Source organism: Schistocerca americana, chromosome 7 (genome assembly GCF_021461395.2).
Source record: "Schistocerca americana isolate TAMUIC-IGC-003095 chromosome 7, iqSchAmer2.1, whole genome shotgun sequence".
Taxonomy (NCBI): Eukaryota; Metazoa; Arthropoda; class Insecta; order Orthoptera; family Acrididae; genus Schistocerca; species Schistocerca americana.
Window position 1 is genome coordinate 500033732 of NC_060125.1, and position 23420 is coordinate 500057151.

General features: G+C 44.0%; 1 protein-coding gene across 1 annotated transcript in view; it reads right to left on the reverse strand.

The window, feature by feature from the left end:
* LOC124623176 overlaps positions 1 to 23420 on the reverse strand; it is a 360877-nt gene that overhangs the window by 306106 nt on the left and 31351 nt on the right. The gene's annotated exons all lie outside the window — the stretch shown is intronic.

A 23420-nucleotide genomic window follows, 5' to 3' on the forward strand; every position in this document is an offset into this window, starting at 1 on the left:
ATGGGTTCTAAAAGAAATCCGATAAATTTTGGGTATACCATTATTGACTAAATACCTAGGAATTACAATTACGAGCAACTTAAATTGCAAAGACAACGTAGATAATATTGTGGGGAAGGTGAATCAAAGACTGCTCTTTATTGGCAGAACACTTAGAAGATGCGACAAACCCACTAAAGAGACAGCCAACATTACACTTGTCCGTCCTCTGTTGGAGTATTGCTGCGCAGTGTGGAATCCTTACCATGTGGGATTGACGGAGAACATCGAAGGAGTGCAAAAAAGGGCGGCTTGTTTCGTGTTGTCGCGCAATAGGGGTGAGAGTGTCACTGATATGATACGCGAGTTGGGGTGGCAGTCACTGAAACAAAGGTGGTTTTCTTTGCGGCGAGATCTATTTACGAAATTTCAATCATCAACTTTCTCTTCCGAATGCGAAAATATTTTGTTGACACCCATCTACGTAAGGAGAAATGATCATCATGATAAAATAAGAGAAATCAGAGCTCGAACGGAAAGATTTACGTGTTCCTTTTTGGCACGCGCCATTCGAGAGTGGAATTGTAGAGAACTGCTATGAAAATGGCTCGATGAACCCTTTGTCAGGCAATCAAGTGTCAATTGCAGAGTAACCATGTAGATGTATACTTTAATAACGGTGACAAACAGCTGTTTCGGAAATGCTTCCGCTCTTGTCCCTTTTAGACGTAAAATAAACCGCTCTTTTTCGCATTACGACAACAATTCCACTATTTTCCGCGCACCCCCCCCCCCCCCCCTTCACGTTTTGTATACCCTCCACTGCTAGTGCTGCCACCTGCTGTCTGTAAGTGGTTATTGCACGCTGACGTCAAACATAGTCGATGCTTACATTAATGTGTTTGCACGTTGTATATGTATGACTCGCAGGCTAAGTGTTCGTTTGGACAACAATGTGATAGTAATCTGATGCCTCTAGCACAGACCGAAACAACGTTTTGGTGTCGGAATATTTCTCTTCCGACGGCTGCTTAATGCGCTGGCGAGCCGCTGCTCGCGTACAGTCTCTCTCTCTCTCTCTCTCTCTCTCTCTCTCTCTCACGCACACACACACACACACACACACACACACACTCACACACACACTACGTTGCACAGGCAGCGTGGGCGGCGGCATTTGGGCCATCGCATCGGCGCGAGGCCTGCCTCGCTGCCGCCGTGTCACGAGCAGATAACGGGATTGTGGCAGCGCCGACTGCCGACTGCCGACTGCCGCCGTTAAATAACGAATTTATCCGCAGCCAGCGGGTTGAGCGCCGCTGTCAGCCGTCTCGCAGACTGACACCTGCCGCCTACTTAGTGGGCGCCTCGATGGACTACGGAAATTCGAGTAAAATTTTCCTCTGGTCGACATATGTTGCTGGGGACATCATCCGTAAAGTGAAATTCGCACAAAAGTCGTACGTCAGTGTCATGCTGGATTTTCCTTCCCGATGTGATCAGAAAATCAATAGAAACAGCTAAATATTTGTTCCCAAATTCTCTGGTTGGTACACAATTGAAAATTCAATTTATTTACAGTATAAAAAATTCCATGAAGAAAGACACCAACCACGGTTAAAGTTTAAGCACACAAAATACACTGACGGAAAAGAAAATCGCAACGCCAAAAATAATTATAGTAATGAAATTCTGGGAATATATTTGTCTAGGCAACATATTTAAGCGATTAACACTGTGATGTCACAGGTTAATGCAAACGCGAGATAAGCAATGACAATATGAAATGCTGGCACATTAATACCCGGTGTAACCACCAGAACGCTGAATGCAAGGATCCAAACGTGCACGTAAAGCAGCTGCCGGATTTCAGTTTGTGGGATGCAGTTCCATGTCTACTGCACTTGGTCGGTCATTAGAGGGACGCTTACTACTGTTTGTGGATAACGCTGGATTTGTCCTCCGATGATGTACCAAGTGTGCTCGATTGGAGACAGATCTGGTGATCGAGCAGGCCAAAGCGGCATATCGACCCCCAGTAGAACATGTTGGGTTATAGCAGCGGTACGTGGGCGAGCGTTATCCTGTTGGAAGTCGTTGTCTGGATTCCTGCAGGAGGAGGAGGAGATTAGTGTTTAACAATCTCGACAACGAGGTTATTAAAGACAGAGCACAATCTCAGATGAGGAAAGGATGGAGAAGAAAAGCGTCTGTGGCCTTTCGAAGGAGCCATCCCAGCATTTGCCTTAAGCATTTTAGCGAAATCACGGAAAACCTAAGTCGGGAGGGCCGGACGCACGGTTGAACCGTTGTCCTCCCGAATGCGAAAAATGGTTGAAATGGCTCTAAGCACTATGGGACTTGACGTCTGAGGTCATCAATCCCCTAGACTTATAACTACTTAAACCTAACTAACCTAAGGACATCACACACATCCATGCCCTAGGCAGGATTCGAACCTGCGAGCGTAGCATCAGCGCGGTTCCGGACTGAAGCGCCTAGAACCGCTCGGCCACAAAGGCCGGCCCAGAATGCGAGTGCAGTGTGCTAACCATTGCGCAACATCGCTCGGTCCTGGATCTCTGTCCATAAATGGCAGCAAAATAGGTTGAATCACCAGACCGATGTACAAATTTGCTGTCGGGATGTCATACGAAATCGCATCCCATACCATAATTCCAGGTGATGTCCATTATGTCCAGCGCGCAGACAGGTCGGTTTCAGGCCCTCAGCAGGCCGCCTCCTGACCAACACACCACCATCAGTGGCAACGAGGCAGAACCAGCATTTATCATAAAACGCAACAGACCTCCACCACGCCCTCCAATGACCTCTCTCCTGACACCACTGAAGCGGCAAATGGCGGTGGTTTGGGGTCAGTGGTATGCATGCTACAGGGCGTCTGGCTCGAAGCTCTCCTTGAAGTAACCGATTTGTAACAGTTCATTTTGTCACTGTGGCGCCAACTGTTGATCAAATGGCTGCTGCAGATGCAGTACGTCACAACCATATGCTGAACATAATGGCCTTCCCTTTCGGTAGTGCCACATGGCCGTCCGGAGCCAGGTCTTCTTGTGAGCGTACATTCTCGTGACCACCGCGGCCAGCGATCATGGACAGTCTCTACAGTCCTTCCAAGTCTTTCCCCACTATCGTAGAAGGAACATCCAGTTCCTTGTAGCCCTATTAAACGACCTAGTTCAAACTCAGTGAGATGTTGATAATGGCGTCTTTGCAGCCTTAAAGGCATTCTTGACGAACAACTGATCACGATGTCAAATCTCAACGGTAACTAATGCCTATGACTACTACAGCGTGTATTTAAAGCAAACTTGTTTTGCATCCCCATAGTGATGCTACTAGTGCCATTCTTATGCGACAGTGTGAAATTTGAATTTACATCATCTTTTAGGTATCGCACAGCTTCTTCTTGGTGTATCGATTTTTTTCCGTCGTCAGTGTAGAACAACGCTTACAAATCAACATCAATACCCAATAAAAACCGAACCTAACATATTAGGTTCAAATGGTTCAAATGGCTCTAAGCACTATGGCACTTAACATCTGAGGTCATCAGACCCTAGACTTAGAACTACTTAAACCTAACTAACCTAAGGACATCACACACATCCATGCACGAGGAAGGATTCGAACCTGTGACTGTAGTAGCAGAGCGGTTCCGGACTGAAGCGCCTAGAACCGCTTTGCCACAGCGGCCGGATAACATATTAGGCCCTCCAACTTTCCAAGAAGCAGATTTGTTGGCTGTCTTGGAGTGAAAGGGGCTAAACTGCAAGGTCATCAGTCCTTTCCAAGAAGCGTAAAAAGCACTCAAAGCACAAAACATTACAAGTCATGTCCAGAATATCAGGTTTTTGTTGATATGTGGAAATATTCAAATGACGCAGTCAAAACCTTCTTCCACATGGCTCTAAAAAAAATTTGGATAACAGAAGAAATCCTCGAATGCTGGATCACGGCAGTCATCCACCCGCTACACAAGCCTGGGGATAAGAGCAATCAAGACAACTACAGACGAATCTCTCTTCTAGACCGCACATACAAGTTTTTATCCAAGATCCTATATGGATGAATCGAGGAACAACTAGAACAGGAGGTAGCGGAATACTAGGGACGTTTCATGGAAAAGCTATGCAGAGTAAATCACTAATTACTAGCTGATTGTGCTATACTACAGGAATCATCTGCCAATAACGTTTGTAGACTTTAAGAATGCCTCCATAGAGCTTTAATTTTGGAATTTTAAGGGATATAGGACTCCATAGCCCAAAGAACATAAGAATTGGAAGTGCGAACAATTATATAAGTTTACACTACTGGGGGTTTGCTGACTCCGCCGGAGGTTCAAGTCCTCCCTCAGGCAGGGGTGTGTGTGTTCTTCTTAGCATAAGTTAGTTTAAGTAGTGTGTAAGTCTATGGACCGGTGACCTAAGCAGTTTGGTCCCTTAGGAGTTCACACACATTTGAACATTTTTGGATTTGCTGATCATCTTGTTCTCTTCGGTTACAATGTTCAAGAAATCACACACAAGTTAAATCACTACAAGAAATAATACGGAAAATTGGCATTAGAATATGAGTTAAAAAAAAAAAAAACAGATCAGTAATAGGGCTACAGAAAGTGCGATCTCGGATGAAGAAAGAAATAAAATATCTGAAAGAATAAACACATATTGGGCAGACAAAAAGAGTGAAACACCGTTCCTATAATAATCCTTGTATATACACTGTGTTATTAAACTGTATTATTGAACTGAGTTGTAGTATTGAATAGCAAGAACTTATATAAACGTTTGTGTAACTACAGTAGTCCAATGAAGGCCATAAAATAGCTAATATAAATAATAATAATACGAAGAAAACTTACGTTAATGATCAACAAATGAAAATAATCTGTATATTAATGACCTTACAAAGAATTGTGTGGAAAAGCGGGTTAATTTTTTCACGATATAATACCCATAGACGCAGTCCAGGAATAGAGGCAGGTGACTATATAAAGTGGTAGTCCAACCGCCATCTGCACAACCAAACGATCGTGGAAAACGAATCTAGCTGTCGGTGACATATTTTTACTTTACTGCCATAATAACAGCCCATACCACTGCTGTCTCGTGCCACAAATGCATCAGGACGCCGTTCCATGTTTCGCAGGGAACACGTAGCACAGGATGTGATACGAGGTGGTTGTGACAGCCAATGGAAGAACACTTACAAGGGGACTTTGCCTATACTCATCACCGTTTTCGTTTACATTTGTGGTATATGCAGGGTTTGGCCAGAAATGGAAGTGACAGAGGTGAGAGCTTGAGATGCCCAAACGTTTAGAAAAAATTGTATTTTTCGCACAGGTCGGGCGAAGCAGAGCTATTTATATTAGAATAGTTTTCAGGAAGAGGTCGGTGGAAGGGTATGAAAGATGATTTACACATTCTTGGGTGATATACATCGTGATAACATCTAACACACGTTACATAGCGGTTTTAAAGTTTCTATAGAAGTACAAACTTGGTTTACAATCATAAAAGGTTCTCTCCCATCGCACGGTGTGGCAGGAAACCACGAGTAACGCATCACTTCACCAAATATTGGTAATGGAATATATTTTGCTGCAGTTTTCCAGGGGGTGCGATTTCGTTTTTTTTCTTTTCATCAGATGACAGTAATTTTGAATCTTTCTGACGAAGTTCTTTACCTGACGATAAAAACAGACATCGCAGGGTTGCATTTGTGAGTGCTTTTAGGATGGAATACTTTAGTTCTGCTTGGTGGCAATCCTTCTTAACCTTGAAAAAACTTCTCGTAAAATTGTGAATCCCCTCAAGTAAATTAACACGAGAAATTAGTTGTTCTCCTGCACTTAAGGCTTCATCAAATCAGTTACAAAAGCTTAATATAAGGTTGCTGTAAGTTTCCCTGACTTTAATTAAGTAATGACATCATTCCTGTGGTTTGCAGTGTACTCATCCACCAAATTTTCCTTTGCCTTCCCTTTTCATGCCTTGTACGAAAACCGTGATAAACACAATGTACTGAGCATTAAGGTGGTACACTAGGAGAGAAATGTTTTAGCTTAATTTTTTACTGGCTTAAAATGTTATTATTTTTAAGGGTCATTGATATAAGTGTGCCATAAATGTTAAAATAAAACCGCGATTTACTGCATGGGGGTCTGGCACTTTTGAGCGCTCGAATGCAACCGGCGTGAAAGTAGAATAGATAACGACGGAATAGTGGTCCTTTTACTTTCGGATAGTATAACAGAGGGAATCAGTGTCAACTAAAATGCTATTCTCAACAAGATTTCTCTTAGTAACATGATTCGCTTATGGTAAACAGTCCGAAAGCACGTGCTTGTCTCGCGTATGCGTAACTTGTCCTGTCGCTTGTTTTCCTATACGAAGTAAAAAGTGAGGGCTTAAAATGACCAACAAGCGTATTTATGCGGATAGAAATGGTTCTAAAAGTAATCCAAGTCGTGCAAAAAACGCTTCGATTGGTAAGCGTAAGCCAGTTAATCGACATAATTTCGTCAAAATAAAAATGTTTTAACACGGCGAAAAAACGATCTACTACTCGGTGTTGGCATTATCGATTAAACGTTTCTTCACGTTCAGTATGAAAAAACACAAGGTAAACACAAGTTAAAACTTTAAACGCTTATTTTTTGAAACAACATTTTTCAAGTTCGAGGCAGCTATAACTCACGAAATGTAATCGTAATTACCTTTTTGTAACCTGTAAGTCGGCGTTTTTTCTACTATAGTACGTAGGATTCTTGGTGCACGTTCGTATAACGACTTTTCTGTTGAAAAAAACCTGGATTTTATTTCAGAGTGCCGCAGTTTTGTTAAAAACTATTTTTTAAACTATCCCTACGTACTAGTTTGACAATACCATCGGCTTGAAAGTAGTTTTTGGAATTTTGTTCTAAGTTGAAAATTGGGGCATTCACAGCTCCGAAAAACCGGCCTCGCAGTCCGCGGAGGACTTTCGTTGGTGTCGTGTAGTATCCTCTGGGTGCAATTTTTTACCTAAAATAATTCATAACACAATCTTAAGGGTGTACAATAAAAGTCTAAAGTCAGTTTTGTAATTTGTTTGTTATTTTATTGAAAAAATCATGAATATCTGTTCCAAAACCGTTCATCATCCTGGTATATCCCCTTAATTTGGTTTATTTACAGTGAAACTAACGTAAAAACTAAAAATGTAAAAAAATTTAAAAAGTTTCAGCAGAGAGAATCGACCCCACGACCATCGGATTACCGTTCTGTACTTTTCATCGGCGCCAAGCGCTGCCTGAATCCGACGTGATCACAGAAGGCTCATGTTTCGGCAACCTGCACAAAAAAATGCTATTTTTTTTCTAAGCGCTTGACCATCTGGATCTCCTCCCTCTGTCACTTTCTTTTCTGACCAAGTCCTGCGTGTACCATAAATGTGAACGAAATCGGTGATGATGACTAGCCGTAGCTGCGGTCCCCTTGTAAATGCAGATGGACACAAGTGAGTGGGTTCAACGGTGCCAGCAGAATACGAAAACGACCAAATATAAGACGGAAACTATTTTATCGATGGTTTTACTCTTTCTGTTTTACTTTTTTGAGATTTTTGTAAATTTCGCCTGAAGATCAGTGCCTGTTTCGAAACGCGACGTGCCAATTTCGATCCTATCGCGATTTTTTTGTGGTGGACCCAAAATTGTGATATTTTACTGGGAATATTTTAGCTGGCATCAACAGTTGACACAGTCACTTCACCACAAGTCGCACGTGTTTACTGAGTTTCTTACAAACGAGGGGTGAAAATAAAGCAGACATGTGAATCGAATGAATCTGAAGTTACGACGCAGCGAGAGGGGCTGTCAGAAGCAGAGAACGGAGTCGTGTCCCGGATGGCTGGCGCTATTCCCGGAAGCGACAAGGACAGCATCCAGGGAGCGTCAGACGTCACAAAGAGCTCTGACAAGCACACTTCCTCGCAAGTAACCGGGCCAACGAGCGCTGGCGACAGTCAAGAGAAAATGCAGAAGAGCGATAAAGAAAGGAAACATATGTGGCCTGAGCGCTGACGACGTGCCATTTTTCGATAGGTGTATGCAGCTGTTTAAAACCGGTATGTTCTTCGAAGCATCGATGCGTGACATTCTTTAACTGGAGAAGGAAGGAGAGTAAGGAGATTAGCGCTTAACGTCTCTGCATTACATGTGGGACACAAGCTCGGATTGAATCGTTATAAGCAGTTTGGGGAAAACACAAAAACCCAAACTCTGAATGATTCTATGGCTCTTTCTGACGGCTACGCTAGTGTCTGAATCATTGCCGCCAACTGGTTTTACTATTCAAATAGCTATGTTGTCTATAGAACGTTGCAACGCCAGATGATAGTAACGAAACGTAGGAATGCCTGCCGAAGATCATCGTTATAAGCACCAACTATTTTCCAAGAAGCCGGCCAGTGTGGCCGAGCGGTTCTAGGTGCTTCAGTCTGGAACCGCGCGACCACTACGGTCGCAGGTTCGAATCCTGCCTCGGGCATGGATGTGTGTGATGTCCTCAGGTTAGTTAGGTTTAAGTAGTTCTAAGTTCTAGGGGACTGATGACCTCAGATGTTAAGTCCCATAGTGCTCAGAGCCATTTGAACTATTTTTTATTTTCCAAGATTACCACAGCCACTTTCATAGAGCTGCGCGCATGTTTTCCTCAGACACCCATTCGGATCTCCCCTGGCCCGCTAAATCAATCTCTCTCAATGCCACAGAAAATGTCTAGGACTATTTGGAACAGCGGCTGAAACTAAGCAGTCGTCATTCCGACAGTTTGATTGTTGTAATCTGACGATCAATGAGTAGCTTCAGCTGCATATGGCATACATGAAGTAACTTGCGGACTCCCCTCTTCGTCGTACTGAGGTCACTGAAAAACGCTACAGACGGTGTTACTCGGCCTTAGCGTGATCTCTTCTGCGGAAATTAATTGTTTGTCCGGTGTCTCGAAAATACTAGCTGTCATCCATGGCTCCTCATAACTGACAGCTGAAAAAAAGGTTCCGAAAAAGTCACACATCGACGTAAACATTTGCACGTATGTTGCCAGCTTTCCAACAAAAATAGGGGATTCATATATCAAATGAAAGGAGACACTTCCACCAATTAGAGAAAGGTTGCTACTTGTTATACATTGTAATATTCAGAGAATCTCGCACCAACGATCAGTCATGAAATGGATAATAGTTTTGGTATGAAGCACCCTCCGTCATGCCATTTGCTGTTTCTTGTGGATTAGGTACACTGATGAGCCACAAAACTGTGACCATTGCCCAGTGCAAGACTGAATTCCACCTGGGGCTGCTGCGGCTACGTGATACAGTAACGAAAGTATTGGGTGGAACGGATATAAGTACAGATATTTTGATCATTGGTACTTAATATGTACCCACTTCAGAGGTTTAGTTGTTTTCTCTCTGCGTCTTATAGCCCTCCCGCAAATACATCACTTACTTTACTACCTGATGTTTCACGTACAGTCGTAACTGCGCCACTAAGTGGACTACACCTATTGCTACAGACTAGCCGTTTTGCGTCCACGTGTGCACCCTTCAACGCCTAGTCTGCTGCGCAGGATGCAATGAGCATTGTCGGCTTGCTCCTGTCACATGTACTTATGTACTAACCAACCGAAAAACATACTACTCCTAATAACTACAATGATTAGTCTACAAATAAAGTTAACGGAATCCTGTTCAGTACACTTTTCTCTGTCATCAACAAAAATATCTGCACTTATACCGCTTACACACTGTATATATACATACATACAGCGTGCTCAGAAACATTCTGGGAAGCTTGAAAGAGTGTTGCAGGATAGATTGTGTTAAGAAATAATTATTAAGAATAAAATTCGATGCTTTACTCCATTTCTGGATTAACTAGTGTTGAAGTTAGCCAACCAGGCAGTTACGCGCGCAGTATCAAGCAGCCGCCCAGACATAATTAGTGTCAGTTCTTCTCTTAGTGTATATGATAGCGCACGAGACTACTGAGCCTTTGGCTCGGGTTCGATCCATATTACCGCCCCATGTCCAATTTTTGTATCGCTCTCTTGATCGGTTTTAGGGAACCAAACGTGTGGTTGGCGACACCGTCTCTGGGAGGGCTGCTTGAATTTTCTCACACAATGGCCTGATTGGCTAACATCAGTGTTAATTAAATTGGAAACGGCATAACGAATCAAATTTTTTTCTTAACGGTTGTTTCTCAGCACAAATGACCTCGAAACACCCTTACAAGCATTTCAAACGGTTTTGACCATTCTTTAAATACAGCGTGGTACAGCTGCCCCTACCGATAGGTTTCATGCAACTCGTAATGCCTACAAAAACCAAGTATCAGGTTTTCAAAAAATGGCTCTGAGCACTATGGGACTTAACTTCTGAGGTCATCAGTCCCCTAGAACTTAGATCTAGTTAAACCTAACTAACCTAAGGACATCACACACATCCATGCCCAAGGCAGGATTCGAATGTGCGACCGTAGCGGTCGCGTGGTTCCATACTCTAGCACCGAGAACCGCTCGGTCACACCGACCGGCTATCAGGTTTTCATATTCTGCCGTTCGCTACATGTAAACTACTGGCCCTACAGAAAAAATGAACAGGACCTTTGTTTGTAGGAAATTTAATGTAGTTAAAATTTTTACTGGGAGACGCTTTCGCTAGAGGCTGCTGTTTTTGAGGTATTCTAGAAAACGCCTTTGAAGGTCACATTTGTACGTTTTTCTTGAATAATCCGGAAACTACGTGCTCTAATGAAAACCTATCCCAGTACAAAATTTAACTACACTGAATTTCCTAGAAAAAGGTCTGTTCATTTTTTTTGGAGGACTAAATGTTTGCGCTTAGTGAGTGAGAGAATATGAAAATCTCGCGCTTGTTATTTGAAGGCGTTGCAGATTGCATCGGTAAGGGGCAGCTGAGTCATCCTATATTTACAGAATAGTGATAAACAAAGAGCTTGTAAGGGTATTTCGAGGTTGGTTGTGCAGAGAAAGCAACTGCTAAGAAAAAAAATTGAGTAGACAATAAAGGTCTTAGATCTTCGTTGATCCATTATGGACCTTGGGACAACGGCTGGCATATATTTCTTGATGTAATAATTTACCAACAGCCGTATGTATTGCAGAAATTTATATTATGAACTTCTTAGTGCTACCACTTTTGGCATTGCATTGTCGCCTGGCCACCAAGAGCTGTTGCATAACGATCTGATTCACAGATCCAGTTATATGGCTCCTTCTGTGTGTAGCGATTCTACGACTATGACGTGTGGGGCCTGAAGATGGCATCAATGGAACGCCGAAACTGGTAGCACATAAGAGGTTCATAAAATAAATTTCTACAATATAAACGGATGCTGGTAAATTGTTGCATCAATAAGGTCTTGGATGTTCACACCTCATCACATAATAACGAGGTCTGAGACTTAGTTGCTCTTTAAAGCAGGAAAGGCAGCCATCCGTAGTGGGTCTATCAGGTCTGGTGCAGGAACAAGTCTTTCAGAGCACAGCGATCAGTACTTGTTGCTGACAATGAGGTTCTACAGAAGAACTACTGCCCGTAACTTGTACAGCACCACGGACACAGGGTAGCGGGAGGCAGCATTATGCTTTGGGAACATTCACCTGGGCTTCCATAGGACCTAATCAAAGGCACCGTCACAATTGTGGATTACGTGAACATTACTGCGGACACAGGGATCTCTTCAAAATTGGTATCTTTCCTGACGACGATGGAATTTTCCAGCAGGATAACGCTGCCTGCGAGAAAGTCACAATTGAGCTGCAGCAGTTTGAGGAGCGTGGTAGTGGACTCACGTTGATGTCTAGGCCAAGTTCACCTGATCTAAACCCGATGGAACACATGTAGCACGCTCCCCTGCGCCAGCTCTGTGTCCACAAACAACAGGCTCGAATGAAACTCCTTGACAGATTGAAACTGTGTGCCGGACGGATACTCGAACTCGAGACCTTTGCCTTTCGCGGGCAAGTGCTCTGCCAACTGAGTTACCCATGCACGACTCACGACCCGTCCTCACAGCTTTAATTCTGCCAGTACGTCGTCTCCTACCTTCCAAACTTCACAAAAGCTCTTATGCGAACCTTGCAGAACTAGCACTCCTGGAAGAAATGATATTGTGGCAATATGCCACAGACGAGGTTCTGGCAGAAGTAAAGCTGTGAGGACGGGTCGTGAGCCGTGCTTGGGTAGCTCAGTTGCTGGAGCACTTGCCCGCGAAAGGCAACGGTCCTGAGTTCGAGTCTCGGTCCGGCACACAGTTTTAATCTGCCAGGAAATTTCATACCGGCGCACACTCCGCTGCAGAGTGAAAATCTCATTCTGGAACAGGCCCGTAATTTACGGGAATTGCGTGGCGTGTCCGAAGACGTCAGATGCCACACACTTCGATGACGCGCGAAGGACTTGTCGAATCCATGCTACACATAATCGTTGCTACATTGACTGGCGAAAGTGGCCAACGCGCTATTAAGCGGATGAGCACAGTATTGTGGCTCATCAGTGTACGCAGGTGACGATGGAGGAAGACATCCCGGAGCGCTGCACAAGCGCAGAGCAGAGTATGGCAGCGTGGCTCGCGAGCAACGCACGCGACTTGCGGCCTCTTCGTCTCGCCACGCCCCGACATTTCGACGCCGGTTCTGTCATTAGGAGCCGCCGTACCGAGAAAATGCTAGCCCGGCCTCGAGGCGCGGAGTCCATTGTGCGGCCGTGTTTATGCGGCTCGTCTGACTCACAGATTGGCCGCCCGTCAACCGCCCCAGACTCCTCGCTCCCTACTTAGAGCCTCTTCCTTTTTGCCTCGGAGACCACAATGCGTGATTAACTCGGCGCCGCGGTAAGCTAATATATTGTAATCGATGCGGTGAAGGGAAACTTCGCCTCGAGGCGGCTTCCACGCCAAACGACGGCTGGCGGCTGGTTGTGGATTTTTGCGGCTAACGGTACTGCTGCTAAGCATGTCACTTCCTACGCGGCACGCGCTCTGCTGATTGGCCGCGAAGTGTAACGCGCCTAACCGTGCGATATGAGAACCGGGAGAGAGCGCGTATCCGTGTAGTGTGCTGTATTTCGAAACAGCACACCCATCTCTCCGAGTATGTTATGTTTGCGGCGTTCAAGATTGAGTGACACTACAATGTTTTGTGTTCACAGGAACCACTTGTCCGCAGCTCGTGGTCGTGCGGTAGCGTTCTCGCTTCCCGCGCCCGGGTTCCCGGGTTCGATTCCCAGCGGGGTCAGGGATTTTCTCTGCCTAGTGATGACTGGGTGTTGTGTGCTGTCCTTAGGTTAGTTAGGTTTGAGTAGTTCTAAGTTCTAGGGGACTGATGACCATAGCTGTTAAGTCCCATAGTGCTCAGAGCCATTTGGAACCACTTACTGAACAAAAGAATATACACTACTGGTCATTAAAATAGCTACACCAAGAAGAAATGCAGATGATAAACGGTTATTCATTGGACAAATGTATTATACTAGAACTGACATGTGATTACATTTTCACGCAATTTGGGTGCATAGATCCTGAGAAATCAGTACCCGGAACAACCACCTCTGGCCGTAATAGCGGCCTTGATACGCCTGGGCATTGAGTCACACACAGCTTGGATAGTGTGTACATTTACAGCTGCCCATGCAGCTTCAACACGATACCATAGTTCATCAAGAGCAGTGACTGGCGTATTGTGACGAGCCAGTTGCTCGGCCACCATTGACCAGACGTTTTCAATTGGTGAGACATCTGAAGAATGTGCTGGCCAGGGCAGCAGTCGAACATTTTCTGTATCCAGAAAGGCCCGTACAGGACCTGCAACATGCGGTCGTGCATTATCCTGCTGAAATGTAGGGCCTCGCACGGATCAAATGAAGGGTAGAGCCACGGGTCGTAACACATCTGAAATGTAACGACCTCTGTTCAAAGTGCCGTCAATGCGAACAAGAGGTGACCGAGACGTGTAACCAATGTCACCCTATACCATCACGCCGGGTGATACGCCAGTATGGCGATGACGAATACACGCTTCCAATGTGCGTTCACCGCGATGTCGCCAAACACGGATGCGATCATGATGATGCTGTAAACAGAACCTGGATTCATCCGAAAAAATGATGTTTTGCCATTCTAGCAGCCAGGTTCATCGTTGAGTACACTATCGCAAGCGTTCCTGTCTGTGATGCAGCATCAAGGGTAACCGCAGCCATGGTCTCCGAGCTGATAGTCCATGCTGCTGCAAACGTCGTCGAACTGTTCGTGCAGATGGTTGTTGTCTTGCAAACGTCCCCATCTGTTGACTCAGGTATCGAGACGTGGCTGGACGATCCGTTACAGCCATGCGGATAAGATGCCTGTCATCTCGACTGCTAGTGATACGAGGCCGTTGGGATCCAGCACGGCGTTCGGTATTACCGTCCTGAACTCACCGATTCCACATTCTGCTAACAGTCATTGGATCTCCACCAACGCGAGCAGCAATGTCGCGATAAGATAAACCGCAATCGCGATAGGCTCCAATCCGACCTTTATCAAAGTCGGGAACGTGATGGGTATGCATTTCTCCTCCCTACAAGAGGCATCACAACAACGTTTCACCAGGCAACGCCGGTCAGCTGCCGTTTGTGTATGCGAAATCGGTTGGAAACTTTCCTCATGTCAGCACGTTGTAGGTGTCGCCACCGGTGCCAACCTTGTGTGAATGCTCTGAAAAGCTAATCATTTTCATATCACATCATCTTCTTCCTGTCGGTTAAATTTCGCGTCTGTAGCACGTCATCTTCGTGGTGTAGTAATTTTAATGGCCAGTAGTGTAGATTACATTAAAGGTATTCGCCGCCAATGTCTATGAAATTTTGCCATCGTTCTGGCACGTATTTGAATAGTAAACAACTGCCTGAGGGTATCCTGGCTCGACTGGTGGACGCTGCGCGAAGTTCGTCATTGATAGTCCAATTCTTAACCCGCATGGCCTCCTTCATTACGTCTATTATAGCACAGTCGGTAGGAGCCAGTGCAGGCGAATATGGAAGACGTGGCAGCATAGTAAGTAACCCCCAGTTCATGCACGGCGGCAATGGTCTGGCGGTTGCCACGTGGCCACGCATTGTCGTTTTGGAGCAGAATGCCACGGTCTCATTTTCCGTGGCGGCTTTGTTGAATGATGAACGATGCCTCAACTGCGCGGTTATCAGCGCCCGTACAAAATCCCAACCTTTGCCTTGTCCAATCTCGCCACTTTCATGAATGAGGATGAAATGATGAGGACAACACAAACCCTCAGGCGTTTCGAGGCATGTGAAAATCCCTGACCCCACGGGGAATCGAACCCGGGACCCCATGCTCGGGAAGCGAGAACGCGGCTGCAAGACTACTAGCTGCGGACGTTGTTGAATGCGTCGGCGGAGTTGATGGTTATGATGGTGGAGGTGATGGTGGTGATGGTGGCGAACTTCAATACTGATCGTTGTTGAGAGTCGTATTGGAATGGAGACACTGGAGCAGCACTATCCCTGTCGGATCCCAGAACACAGTTGTACGAGTAACTTGTTTCTCTGCGAATAGTTTCGGCGGTGACTCCTTGGGACTAGACCTCCCAGTATGCTTCCACTCCTTGCGGTTCTTTTCTAGAGTCTCATGGAAGAACCATGTTTCGTTGACGGTGACCAGACGGTCAAAAACGTCCCCTGGATCTGCACTCTTCTGTTGCAGCAACTGTTGACATGTCTCTACAGCTTCTGTTTCTGCTCAGGGGTGAAGGAATGAGCCGCCCATTATGCACACACCTTATACATCTTCAAATCCTTATTGCTGGTGGTGTGGAGGGCTCCCCGTGATAGACCTGTTGCCTTCTCTAGTTCATCACGTGATTCGCTTGTGTCCCATCGTCAAGTCATTTTCATGCTGGGCATTGGTTTACGTGTAGTAGCGGGGCACCCAGCGCTTTCGAGGTTTTCAGCACGGTCCTTGCGGTCCTTTGTCTCTGATACGCAAATAAAGCCGGCCGGGGTGGCCGAACGGTTGTAGGCGCTACAGTCCGGAACCGCGGGACTGCTACGGTGGCAGGTTAGAATCCTGCCTCGGGTATGGATGTGTGTGTTGTCCTTAGGTAAGTTAGGTTTAAGTAGTTCTAAGTTCTAGGGGACTTATGACCTAAGATGTTGAGTCCCATAGTGCTCAGAGCCATTTGAACCATTTTTGGGACTGTCATCGTGTGGGGCTGATAGACGTACTCGAGAAGGTTAGACGATCACACCCCCAAAATTTGGAATATGGAAATGAGTTTCTATTTGCTCCACGATAAAATCGAGTTCATTTTGCACAATTCTCAGTCACACATGCTATTTCTTTCGACTACCAAGTTTTGCTTCGCCCCCGCGTTCTCCTGGCAGGGGACGCGAGTGATTGCTTCCTCTTTCGTCGGATGAAGAAACCATTATGTGCCAGGCATTTCCAGAATGACATCGTGATTTTCGAGCTGAAACGTTTCCAGAATAGTCTAAATGCATACATACTTCTGCAACGAAGGTCACTGCCAATTCATCCATCGTTGGGAAAAATGTATCACATTGAATTTTGAGTACGAAGATAAAAGGTACACCACCACCAAATTTCAGGGCAGCATCCAAATTTTTTCGAGTTGATAATAGTAGAATAGATACACCTGTTGGAAATATATAATTTGTATCTTTACAATACACGTCTTAAGAACCTTAAAGCAGTTGGGAGTCGGTTGAGTGACATCGTCCCTTGCGACGGGCGTTAGAACACACTGAAACACGCGGCTTGTGATTTGATGTTGTCCTCTTTCACAATGCGTGTCATCGACATCAAAGCTCCGTCCGAAGCTCGTGGTCTCGCGGTCGCATTCTCGCTTCCCGAGCGCAGGGTCGCGGCTTCGATTCCCGGCGGGGTCAGGAATTTTCACTTGCCTCAAGATGATTGGGTGTTTGTGTGGTCCTCATCATTTCATCTTCATTCATGAAATTGTCGAGATTGGACTGAGCAAAGGATGGGCATTTGTACGGGCGCTGATAACCGTGCAGTTGAGCGCCCCACAAACCAAACATCATCATCATCAAAGCTCCATTTCTTCATATTGTCCTCGGATTTTTTCAGCTCCGTATTGTAATCTGTTTACTGACTCTCACATCAGACACCTTACACTGTGTCCAGACGGTGGCTGCTGTCGACCATCTGCTGAGTCGAGTTGTTCTCTCCTTCCGCAATGTCAGCCGCGCATACCCGGGGCAACTTCAGCTGCTTAGATGATGTAGGGAGGCTCTCGCTGGATCTTATCCGTTGCGAGGGAGGGTGTGTCCAGGAAACGGGTGGGCGTTATTCTGCCTTCTTCAAGTCTCTCTTACGGCATCCTCGCACGGGACGTGTCTCTCATCTTTATGCGCGCCAGACGTGGTTACCATAGTGATTGGTGCACGCTTATAATCCATCTGGCGCATCACACGGGACACAAAGTGCTTCCTGTAGGGATTGCGACGCACTGCTCATCTACGGCAGTTCGACCCTTTGGAATGGCAAGGAGTCAACTAAAAATTCTTTCGTTTCACGTAAATTGACGATAAAGTTTCACTGACTCATAATTCAGTTGCCTCTCCACCTGCATTAGGAACATTTTGATATGGTACTGGTTAATGCTTGTCACAACGAACGTTTACAAAAGTGTTGTATTAAAAGTGAAATATTCCCCCTACCTCATTCTTTGTCAAACCGCTGCTGCAAACAACCTCCGAAAACTACAAGAAATTAAGAAATTGGTTTCTGATTATGTTATTCAAGCATCTCATGGATTTCCACGTGTCACTTACCTCTGCGCTGGGTTCTTCAATCAGTTTATAAGCGCCAATGTTCTTGTTCCGTTTTTTTCCTTCTTCCAAAAATGAACTTGTTGCATGGTAGATATCTTCTTCGTATAAATGCTAATGTTTGTTAGGATAATGAGATCTGACTAATGAAAACTACTAATTTTACATACATTCAACTTTATTTATCATTACTTAGAAGAAAAATAACTCAATAACAAAAAAATTAAGTTTCATCTGTCAAACTGAACCTTGTCGACACAACGAGTCAAACAAAGTGATATCAGCTGGAACTTCGTCGTTCTTCCAACTCGGCTGTTTCTCCACAGCCTGGGGTACGAGTACGTTCTACTTGTAGCTGCAGTCAGACAGATTCTTGTCACACTAACAACTCATTTTCTTAATTTTGTTTGTTGGAACCTCGTCATTTCGAACGGTCGAGTTGTTGGCTGTATCTGGTCGCAAACCACGCAGTTTGTGTACGAAGATGGGTGCGTGTTTGTGTTTGCGTACACAATCATGAAAAATATTTATAAAAAAGTTATGTACTCCAACGTCTGGTACCTTTTTTGGATGAATAAATGCATACTGAATTGCTATCGATTCAGATAGTGACATAGAAAGTACTCTTGCAGTTCATTGGTCCACATTCCATAGCACGTTCGCAGAATCGAACAAACTCACAACTAAGGGAGAGCGCACCTGTATTTACATTACATCATATATTACAGAACGTACCTCTCTTGAATTAATAAGCGACGTTTTAGAAAGCACAAAGATGAATAAAAAAAACTGAATGTGGCAACATACGAACTAACGGCACAGTAGTTCATGACTCCACACCTCCGTCCACTATACTATGGTAAACCTGTGTGCCATATAACCATGTGTTTTGTGTTACGACCTACTGAAGGATTTAATCGGCGATTTGTTATTGACTGCCATTTAAATATAACAAATCGTGCCAATAACGAAGAGTTTTCCAGAAATCCTCAGCGTGCTGGTGCTATGAAACAGCATATATTCACAGGACGTAAATTATAATATAAAATCTACCAAATACGGGCTTCAACTGGCAGCGCGAAATCCAATAAGGCATCTATCAAATTGTGCTTGCGATTGCGTTCTTTACCCATTATTGGTTAAGCGATTCGTTGCACGTTGCCGAAATATCGCGTAAGTTATTTCGTGTTTCACGCACATCCATGCGTCGTCAACGTGAAATTACAGGATGTGACATCAAGAAACTAGTACAGCTCCACGTCCACGTCAGCTGTAACGTCCCGAGTGACGACGACTTTGACACGGTGTTCGCGCTTAGTAGGACAGTGATAGAAATACCCTTCCGACAGTTCAGATTCAGGGTTTTTGTGCTTTCCCTAAATCGGTCAAGGAAAATACAGGAACGGTTCCTTCTAAAAGGCACACGTACTTCCACATCCCGCCCCAATTCGAACTTTTACTCCGTTTCTAATCACCTTGTCGTCGACGTGGTGCTAAGCGGCACTGATTACGCAGCAGTTTAGCCCCTTATTACCTTAAACGCCACAATAAAGGGATATTAAGCCATAATCCTCTCACTTCCTTCATTTTTTTACCGGTAAACATTTCTGAGTGTTCATATGTTTTTTACGAGAAATTTCCTTCGCTTCGATCAGTTTGCAGGCGTTCCATAGGAGATTCATGTCTGATAGACGATGTTAACTTTTGTCTGGTTTTGTGTTGGCACTGCTGTACGCTGGGTAAACTGAAGACTGTCTTAGAAGAAACAGAGTCAGTCGCAATTTCTCTTCAAGCATATCAATTTATTTGGCCATTAGCTACCTTAGAGTTACCATCAAACAGTGGCGCTTGCAATCGATTACGTAGCAGATAAGGTGCAGATTACTACGAAACCAGCAGTGATGAAAAAAAAAAACAGATGAATTTAATGGTCCCTGCTACTACGGTTCTGTTCTATGGTGCATATTTCAACAGGGAAGGCCAGAGTAAACATATGTGGAGCAAAAATCAAACAACATTTCTTATTTATTCTGCTTTAAATCATCTGCTTCAGCACTTCACTGGTGCTATGCTAAGTCCACTGTACATTAGAATTTCAACAATTATACAACGCAGCGTAGGTCTGATGTGTAACACAAGACAGTAATACAGAAATAATCAAGACCGGCAAAAGTCGCCACATTATACAAATTGTAACATTAAGGAATATAAAGAGATAAATGTGCACACAAACCACACTATAACAGAAGATGTTCACATACACGTTGCCATCAATAAACTAACACATTACACAGAAAATACATCTAACAGAAACTATAAAAAAATATGAGTTGTGACATAACCCATCAAATGGCTATCATAAATCAGAACACATACATTGCATTGGTTATATCACATCTTTTGCAGTTTCTACTAGGTGTTTTTTTACCTGGAAAGTATTAGCTTATTGAAGCCAACCTATATCTGAACTCGTTCTCTTGTAGTGTAGTTTGTGCGCACATTTAACTCTTTACTATCACTTTACCTTACTTTTGTATAGGGTAGCAACCTTTGCCGGTCTTGATTTATTTCTATATTCTAGCTTGTGTTATACACTACACTGAATACTGGTTGACGGTGCCTGAGGATGGCACCAGTAAAGTGCCGAAACTGATAGCTTAAAGGAAAATAAATAAAAACTGTTTGAAATACAGGTGTTGTTTGCTTTTTACTCTGCATACTGTTTGATCAGCCGCTATCCCGATTCCATGATGGATCCCAGAAGAGTGAACATAGTTCTTCGTACTGATCCTCCTTGCTTTTCGTGTGACAGAAAAAGTAAACAGTTCGCTGAGTGCCAATTGCGGTATGTGACTCGATTTTTCAGAGCAAAAGAACCGAATGCTACTGATATACATCGCAGCCTGTGACATTCAGCAGCGGTCAGAAACGAGTGAAGGAATAGTAACAAATAAATGTACAATTTTTAAAACAAAACGAGAATGTATTGAACAATCGTTACTTCATAATTAGACAACTTGCTACGCAACTGCTCTCCGAAATATTACTTAAGAACTGAATTACTCAATTTTTTACGCATAGCGATAGACCGCTGTCCACATGGTTCACATTTTCGAGCTGACCTTGTACTCAAGACTTTGAAGATAATGAAATGATGGAACCGTCATTTCTGGACTGGCCGTAATCCCCGAGAGCCAAATACTATGCCTATAACCTTCAACGGAGCTTGTTTTATGGTAGCAAAAGAATTTTAATAACAGCGAAAGTATGCAGACAAATGATCTGGAAATGTGTAGTTGTGGATCCCATAATCAATTTTGGAACTACATCGAAGTTCTATTTTTCCATACACGCATTGTAAAATAATCTCGAAAGAGTTGGAACGATTGTTACTCATAAATAAAAGTCGAACAACGTTCTCATGACACGTAATGTCTCTGCTCTCTTTAAGCTAAATCCTTTATTATTTCCAAATAAAATGATCGGCTTTTTCGGTTGTTTATGCTTATGGGAAATGCGTGTACGTCACGCGTAGGTGTTAAATTCCTCGGAGGATGGGGGAGAGTTGCTTTTTGGACCTTCCTACCCGTCGAACATATTTCTGGCGGCAGCGTCGAAAATCTGACAGTCTTACGAGCAGACTATTTGCAACAGTGTTTGCGAATACTCCGGGAGCCACCTGTCGTCAGTAGCGCAAACTACACGGACGGAGATAGAGGTCGCGCCGAGCGCTCAGCTGCCGCGCGGCTTTTCCTGGTATAGCCACCGAAAATAAACATACCTTCTCCGAGATTCACGGCGGGCGGGACGAATGGTAGTTCTCAAAGCGCTCCCGAGTCAGTTAACTGAACTATAAACCAGCTCAAGGGTCAGTCTGGCAGATGACGCGACGGATTCTCCGTGCAGTTATATTTTTGGCAAGAGTTTCATCCGCTTTTCATGGCAGCTGCTGCGTGTTTTTCTGCTGCGAAATACGAAACACTTTTCGATCTATCAGTGGTCTAAATATACGCATACAGTTTCAAAATTGTTTTTTATTTCACCACAGTGCGAATACAGTGCGTGAGGACTTGCAGTGACCAAAAAGCAGCCATTTATGAAATGAATTAAGTGCACAGAAATGAAATGACTAGATCGATGGGGATAACATCAGTGAAGATGCAATGAAATGAAATAGTTTTAGCGGAAGAACCTCTGGCAGCCCATTCAGTGACAACGAAATCTTAGGTCAGCCGGAAGGCATACCTTGTACCGTCGTTAAAACGACAAGAAAATGCGTGTTTTTCTCACCAGAAGTGTTTCGCTTTATTGCAGTAAAGCATCATCAGTGGTCTGTAATTAAAGATATTTACAGTTTGTTTTGGTTTCTAGATCTAAAAACAATTCGCAAAGTAAAAATCAACAATTCGTTAACGAACTGTTTTTCGATCTAGAAAACAAATTAAATTGTAAATATCTTCAATTACAGACCACTGATGATGATTTACTTCAATAAATCGAAACTCGTCTAGTGAGAAAAACACGTATTTTCTTGTAGTTTTAACGATGGAACAAAAATAGCGTGGGAGTTGTAAAGCAACTACAGACAATATGGCAAAAAATGGTTCAAATGGCTCTGAGCACTACGCGACTTAACTTCTGAGGTCATCAGTCGCCTAGAACTTAGAACTAATTAAACCTAACTAACCTAAGGACATCACACACATCCATGCCCGAGGCAGGATTCGAGCCTGCGACCGTAGCGGTCGCTCGGCTCCAGACTGTAGCGCCTAGAACCGCACGGCCACTCCGGCCGGCCATATGGCAACACAAGTGAATAATTTAGTAACGTATCTGATTTACTATCCTACGATTATAGAGTTGATTTTTGATAGTGACTGATTGTTACAGAAAAGAGAACGTAACTGTAATAAACTTCTTCACATACAACGTTTCCAATAGTTAATCAGCATGAAATGAATGTCTTAAAAATAGTTTAGCAAGATAAGAAGAACATCAGAGTTTGAGTCTCAGCCCGGCACAATTTTCAATTGTCATCGCGTCGTTTGTCATCAGCGTTTCAGTAGGAAGAGCTAGAGTTGTAAGCTAGTTCAAAACATTCTGCTGTAGTGTTTTCATCACCTTAGTCGTTACAGACGAACTCTGTAACGATACTTTTACTACTTTACTCCGACGCGCGGGGTAGCTCTGCGGCTCTCCCCGTCGGAGATTCGAGTCCTCCCTTGGGCATGGATGTGTGTATTGTACTTAGCGTAAGTTAGTTTAAGTTAGGTTAAGTAGTTTGTAAGCCTAGGGACCGATGACCTCAGCAGTTTGGTCCCACGGAACTTGGCACAAATTAAATTAAATTAATTAGTACTTGACTTCGACGGTCCTGAACTTCTGCACTAGCAAGCCGGCACTGAAGATTTCTAGAAAATCAAACGAGGATTAGTATTAAAATATTTTAAATGATATTATTGTTTTTCAAAATATTTCCCTTTAACATCAACATATATTTGAATTCGATGAAACCAGTCCTTCAAACAATG